Consider the following 7,582-nt stretch of genomic DNA (forward strand, 5'->3'; position numbering starts at 1 on the left):
CCACATTCATAACTCGTGGTTTTAATCCAAATTCCATGACATCCTTCACGTCCAAATATCATTCCACTCGGAATATCAACGAAGTCTTCCTCACATCAATAGGTGTCAGAAGTCCTCTAAAACTCTTCTTTTATACTTATCGTTACTTTGCCATCACAAATACGATTCCAAGAGTTCTAAAGTTTATTCCATCTTTACTACTAATTCACTTCTCACTAAAATCCATCGGCCCTCAAACCATCTTTATTACCGAACATCTCATTAACAACATGTTCTACTCGATTTCGTTTCAAACAATCACGGTAGTAGGCATTCCTATTAATCTACTGTACTTATAACTTTCCCATAATATAGAACATAATCTCTCCTCTTCATAGGTTCAAACGGCACGTTAATCCGACACTCGGAACTCAAGATATGAATTTCCCATCGTTATCCGAAATGCAACATCCACATCATGCAGCGACGCTCTATACGGTATTCCCAAAACTCTTCAAATGGTACATCCAATTCTTAAAATTACTTCTCAACAAACCTTCTAATTATTCCTTCAATCCGTTCAACACTGACACTGACATCCCGTGCTGTACCAATAAACAAGTCTAGTTATAAGAACAAGAGTAACCGTAACTTCACCTCATTCCGACGTCATTCTATCGCAATTAAATACGTTACAGCTGCAACAACTATTTTTATAACAAAATTCATCTCGTTAGCTTTCTGACGCTTCAAATGGAACTCAATTCGGATGTCCAGAACTCCAGTTATGAATTTTCGAAGTTCTGCAGCTATTCGGCAATTTTCTTGCGTTTGCTTACGAAAATCTCACTCGAAAACTCATTCTCTTCAACTCGATCACATTCGAAACAGCCCCTCATCGTATCTCTTCACTTCCAAACATTCTTATAACTTATCGCCGAAGTCCGCTTTCTGAAACATCACGACAACAATCCTCCTTGCAAACTCATAACGGAACCTCTTCCGAGACACAAGGCTACTCAACTGACAACTTCGCAGCACACCAGCAGAGCTGACACTGTTGCCAACAATAGCCTAGTTCTAATCATCTTCTTTCAAGATGTTCCAACTCAATTACCAGTCAAATCTTAATTCCAAGTCACCTTCAATTCGGGAAACAACAAACTCCAACAATGCTTGCACTGTTGCCAACAATAGCCTACTGAATCAATCATCTTACAACTGAAACATAACCGAGAAGCAAAGCTTCTCCCTCACTTGTTTCAATCTAACACCTGCAACAAAACAAACAAGTACCGACAGTGATTCACTCACATGTCGTGTACCAAGGGATAAAACGCCGACAGTATACAACTGTCGCGCAACTCAACTGACTCGACAATTGGCCGGATGGACCGACCTGCTCTGATACCACTATTGTAACACCATTCTAAACCCCGCGGAAATTAATAAAATAATTCAGAGTAAAACATGAAAACAAGGGTGCCACAATTCCAATTAAAACAAATTTATCATAACTTCATTATCATGCTTTCTCTAAGGAACAATTCATCATAATACATAAACATCTCATGTTAACATAGCGGAAAATTCATCATACGGATAAGCATAACACCATCTATGCAATATCCCACAGAATTAATACAATAACAACACAATAGAGTATCATCATAAACACTAAACTAGCGTTCCCCTAGTGTTACAATATGAGAGCATGACCCCTGACGCTACACTAATACACTGACTTATGAGCTAATCCTCACCAAGTCGAAAGCAACTATCCTCAATCTGAAAATGTCAACAGTAAGGGTGAGTCTCATCACAGTTAACAAATGTTATTGCATCTTAAATAACAACACATCATAGTTATATCATTCTCCCAATTTCATCATATTCAGATTATCAGGAACGTCCATCATTTACACAAATGCCAACAGAACACATCTTTCAAACAGACAATCATACTCAACATTAATTCAACAAAACACACAACCAACACATCATCAATATTTATAACACTGGAATACTTCCAATCATGTTATAAAAGTATGCATATGTATGAACTGACACTATGCCTGTGGTACCAACCTCATCAAATGGGAATAACCCATGACCGATCCAACATCATCAAGATACGACCCTGCCAGCACAGATTCCACACAATGGGAATCATGCCCTTCACTGATCCAACACACCCTTATGGATACAGTATCATCAATGAACATGAATGAATGCAAACATACATGAACATACTTATACCATTGTCAAGTCTAAGGAGTAACATCGTCAAATACTCATTTCATCATCATCATCAACATCATCATCATCATCAAAGTATGTTTATATACATTAGCATCATTCAAATACAATCAATCATCATCATCATCACTAAAGAACATACATGTGTCCACATCAATCATCATCATCAATAAGAAGAACACACATGTATCCACATCATTCCACAACAATCAATCATCTTCATATAATTCTCAACAGATCATCACATCATAATGTTTTTCAAAACAACATCTTATATTCTCACATTTCATCATATATGTCAACAATACATCATCCAATTAAACAAATCGTCACATGATTAATATTTCAACATAGCATATATTTAACACATCTCTTCACATATATGTACATTACATCATTCACCAAGAAATAAAAATCATATTTAAAAATATTTGGATTCACACCTCATTCCATCATTTAAACACGTAGACCATCTCGCAAGATTCATCGTGCTCGAAACGACACTAAAAACAGACCTACGGTTCGAAAGTTACAAATCAATTAACTTTTCCAAGAAAACAACCATCGCTACAGCACGCGGCGCAACCAAGGTTCGCGGCGCGACCTGAACCGCACAAACGAGTTCGCGGCGCAACATATGCACGCGGCGCGAAACGAAAAAATAAGTACGCCTTCGCGGCGCCAACACTGGGACGCGGCGCGAACTGGCGATTTCACAGACTTTCGGATCTGCGTCAGATCCTGCGATCTCGCCCAATTTGAGTCCAAAACTAACTCCAAACATCATATACAGTCAGTTAATCATCAATTGCATCATTATTCATCATCACACATCAAAACAACACATAAATCAATCAATAATCCATGCAATTTTCATCAATTCATAACCTCCCCAAACTTAACATATAATCCAATTGACTTAACAACATCCCTAATCAATATTATCATCTAAGAACACGATAATAGATGATAACTAGAGAGTCCCCCTTACCTTAGCCAAAGATTCTTGATTGGTTCTTTTCCTCTTTGTTCCTCTTCACGTACCAGCTTTGCAATCTCTCATCTCCTCTGCTCTGCTTTTCACGTTCCTTTTTCCTTTCTCCCAATTTTCCTTATTATTTATGAAAAATAACATTTTAATTAGTAAAGGGCTTTACTAACATAGCACCCCCTCGTTACTAACACCACACTTGGCCCAATAGCCCATCTCATAATTCTTTCCAAATAATTCCACAAAATACCGAATAATTCCAAATAATAATTTAATTTCCGATTAAATTAAAATTAGAAAATATGGGGTGTTACATATTCACTGTTGAAGTTGTGACGGATGATAAGTCATGGTTTCATGACATCAAAATCTTCTTACAAAAACAAGAGTACCCACCTAAGGCATCTAGCAAAGACAGAAGAACTTTGAGATGATTGTCTGGGAATTTCTTCTTGACGTAAATGGGTTCTACAAGAGAAAATTTAATATGGTATTGCTCAGATGTGTGGATAGACACAAAGCAAACCTGTTAATGCAAGAAATTCATGAAGGATCTTTTGGCAGTCCTGCCAATGGACATGCAATGACAAGAAAGATACTAAGAGCAGGTTACTATTGGATGACATTGGAATATGACAGTTACAAATATGTGAATAAGTGCCACAAATGCTAGATCTATGTTGATAAGATCCATGTGCCTCCAATACTTCTTAGTGTTATCTCCTCTCTGTGGCCTTTCTCCATGTGGGGAATTAATATGATAGGAATGATTGAACCAAAGGCTTCAAATGGACATCGTTTTATCCTGGTCGCCATTGATTACTTCACCGAATGGGTCGAAGCTACTTCTTATGCAAATGTTACTTGACAAGTGGTAGTAAGATTTATCAAGAACAATCTCATTTTTCGCTACGGCGTACCCAACAGAATCATTTCTGATAATGGTTCCAACTTGAACAACCAAATGATTAAAGAACTGTGTGATGAGTTCAAGATTGAGCATCACAATTCCTCTCCCTACCGGCCAAAGATGAATGGAGCGGTAGAAGCGTCTAACAAGAATATTAAGAAGATTGTCCAGAAAATGGTTGTGACTTACAAAGACTGGCATTAAATGCTCCCTCTTGCTCTGCATGGGTACCGTACTACAGTCCACACATCAGTTGGGGCAACGCCTTTCTCCCAGTAGAGGTTGAAATTCCCTCCAAGAGGATTCTAATGGAAGACAAATTATCAGAAGCAGAATCGTGTCAAGAAAGATACGATCACTTGAATCTTATTGAAGCGAAAAGAATGACCGCTTTGTGTGGAAGACAAATTATCAGAAGCAGAATCGTGTCAAGAAAGATACGATCACTTGAATCTTATTGAAGCGAAAAGAATGACCGCTTTGTGTCACGGTCAGCTTTACCAAGAAAGAATGAATAGAGGCTTTGACAAGAAAGTCAGATCTCGAAGATTCAAGGAAGGTGATCTCGTGCTCAAGAAGATATTACCACTTCAACCAGATCCCAGGGGCAAATGGACTCCCAATTATGAAGGCCCATATGTTGTTAAGAGAGATTACTTTGCCTAAAGAAAGAAGAGAAAGCTCGCTAAGTTGAAAACCTGAAAAAGGAGACTTAGGCAGAAAAGAGCGTCTCGGTGGACTGAAAACCTGAAAAGGCGGTCCAGGTAAAAATTAGAGACAAACAAAAGGAAATAATTATCCCGGTGGATTGAAAACCTGCGAAGGCAGTCCAAGCAAAAGTTAGGGAACATGGCAAGTAACCATGTTCGAAATAACCTGCCATCCTGAAGATACTTTTAAAAGACTCTTAACTGACGTCAGCGTACACCTGATATTCAAAAGTTGTAAGGGAGACTAGTGATCATTGTATTCAATGTAACCTTTCCATTAAAAGTTACCATTTTCAAACTTTTGTAATCCATGGAGTCATGCCATTCGCAGACTACCATTCCATTAATAAAATTTGAGCCTTATCTCATTTCTTGGAATTCTTATATTTATTCTGACTTACAAAATTTTACTTTTGAGATTAAAAGGATTTGAAACAAAGTTAAAGTTGTTTTTTAAAATAAAATAAAAATGACAGACATTTTCTTAAAACTCGTGGACATGGAGGTAAATGTTGACCCTGGATCCCCAAAAGAGTTGGTCCTCAAAACAAGAAACGAAGACACCAAATTTCCCACCACGAAGCAGCTAGTTATCTCTAGCCAAGGACGTGTTTTCTTCTCGAAATTTGTTTCCCTTTTCAAACGAGTTTTCTTCTTGAAATGAATCCTGTAACAAAGAAGGACGAATAGAAGAGTGTTCTCTTCCCCAGCAAAATTTGCATCGCCAACAGAAGATGTTATTGAAAATTGGTTGAGTATATACCCTGGTGTTGTCATCCCCAATGTGGTCATTTGTATTACAAGTTTGTTTTGATAGTATGCACATACCACTCATTCATGCATTTATAGATTCATATATTCATGCATATCATCTGCATCCTGTTAATAGGATAAAATTATTATTCCCCAAGAGATGTCTTTACTCCTTCCACTTAAGCGTCAAATTTGGGAAGAGAGACCCACAATCCTTGTGTTTCCCCAGAGAGTTTATTCCTCATGGGAAGATCTTGTTTCAGCTTATTCGTCTATCTGTAGATAGAATGAATCCCCACTTTGAACTTATTTCTCATTGGGAAGTGTCTTGTTTGGTGTCTCTTTCCAACTCCGTCTTGGATTGAACTTCGTTTCAAACAGACATAATTGTTGATATTTGTAAATATATAGTGTCAAGAATATTTGTATATAGCATAGTCCCACATCTACTATATTATGTTATTAGTTTTAATCTCTCTCTATAATAAATTCTTCGTAGTGCTTTACAAAAACACACGGTTTATTCAAATGCCTCTTAGTCTTTCATATCTTAACAAGGTATCAAAGCCTACTAAGAGGAAATTCTTCACCGTGTTTTATCCGGTTGACCTATTGTCTTCCGGTGAGAAATTTCCTTCTGCAAACCGTGTCATCACTCCAGTTTGCCTATTTTTTTCTCTTTTCGGCGACTATTTTGTGACTGTTCACAGTGAGCACTGTTCATCGCCACAGTACTGTTCATAAAAAAAAAATTTCTCAGTTTTGTCCCCTGATCACAGATCCGGTCTCTTTTTCTTTTCCCGACTCGCAAAAATATGCCCTCCAATTCAAACAACCACGTTCTTGTTAAATTGAAGTTATGGGAGACTCGTTTACTAAAGTTCCGCTGGTCCCATGTGAAAAACTAACAAGATCAGAAAACTATAACATGTCGATATGTGCCATTGCAGCCACAAAAATATTTGTCGTTGCAGCCGACAAACTCGCTAATTGGAAGAAAACTGATGCCTCTCTGTGTACTGTGTCGTGGTTTTCCATAGCACCTAATCTCCAAGCTCAGTACCAAGGCTTCTCCACTTGTTATGAGGTATGGGAAAAGGCCAAGAAAGTCTTTCCCAACGAAGTTCACTCTCTATACAGTGTAATCAACAAACTCAACGCACTGACATTGGAAAATACGGATGTGCAAGCTTATCTGAGTAAGCTTGATGCCCTGAAAGCAAGTTACACAACCCTCATGCCTTACGGAAAAGATGCAACAACTCATGCTGAACAGAAGAGTAAATATTTCATGGTCATGGCACTTAAAGGACTACCATCATAACTAAAATATGTTCGTAATCAAATTTTATCTTGTACTACTATTCCTAACTATGATATAGTTAGTGAAAAATTGTTGCGCTCCAACACCAGGTGACACTGTTGCTCTTGCTTCTCTTGGAAATTATCAAAATCGCCTTCGAGGAGGGTCATCTTACTCCAAACCTCGTCCCAGGTGTGAACATTGTAACCGACTTGGGCATACTATCAACCGTTGTTGGAAGCTGCATGGCAGACCTCCACGTCAGGTAAATGCAGCTCAAATTGATTATCCAGATACTATGCAGACTTCACCTTCATTTCAAAATCCTACGCCATGCTACGACTATTTTCTCAGGTGGTGTAAGACTAATCAGAACTCTGGTTCCACGGCTTCGGTTGCACACATTGGTAATTCGTCTATTTGCTTCTCTCACGCATCTCCTCTTGTTCATTGGGTCCTCGATTCTGGTGCGTCTGATCATGTTACCGGTAATAAAGGTTTTTTCTTTTCCATCTCTACCTCTGGTTTCTTACTTAGTATAACTGTCACAAATGGTTCTCAAACCCAATCCCAAGGGATTGGTACTGTTCAAATCCTACCATCTCTCTCTGTTACTTATGTCCTATATGTACCTAATTGGTCGTTTAACTCGTGCCCTTAATTGTTCTATCACCTTT

The sequence above is a fragment of the Vicia villosa genome, linkage group LG2 (genome assembly GCF_029867415.1).
Source record: "Vicia villosa cultivar HV-30 ecotype Madison, WI linkage group LG2, Vvil1.0, whole genome shotgun sequence".
In the NCBI taxonomy this organism is placed as follows: domain Eukaryota; kingdom Viridiplantae; phylum Streptophyta; class Magnoliopsida; order Fabales; family Fabaceae; genus Vicia; species Vicia villosa.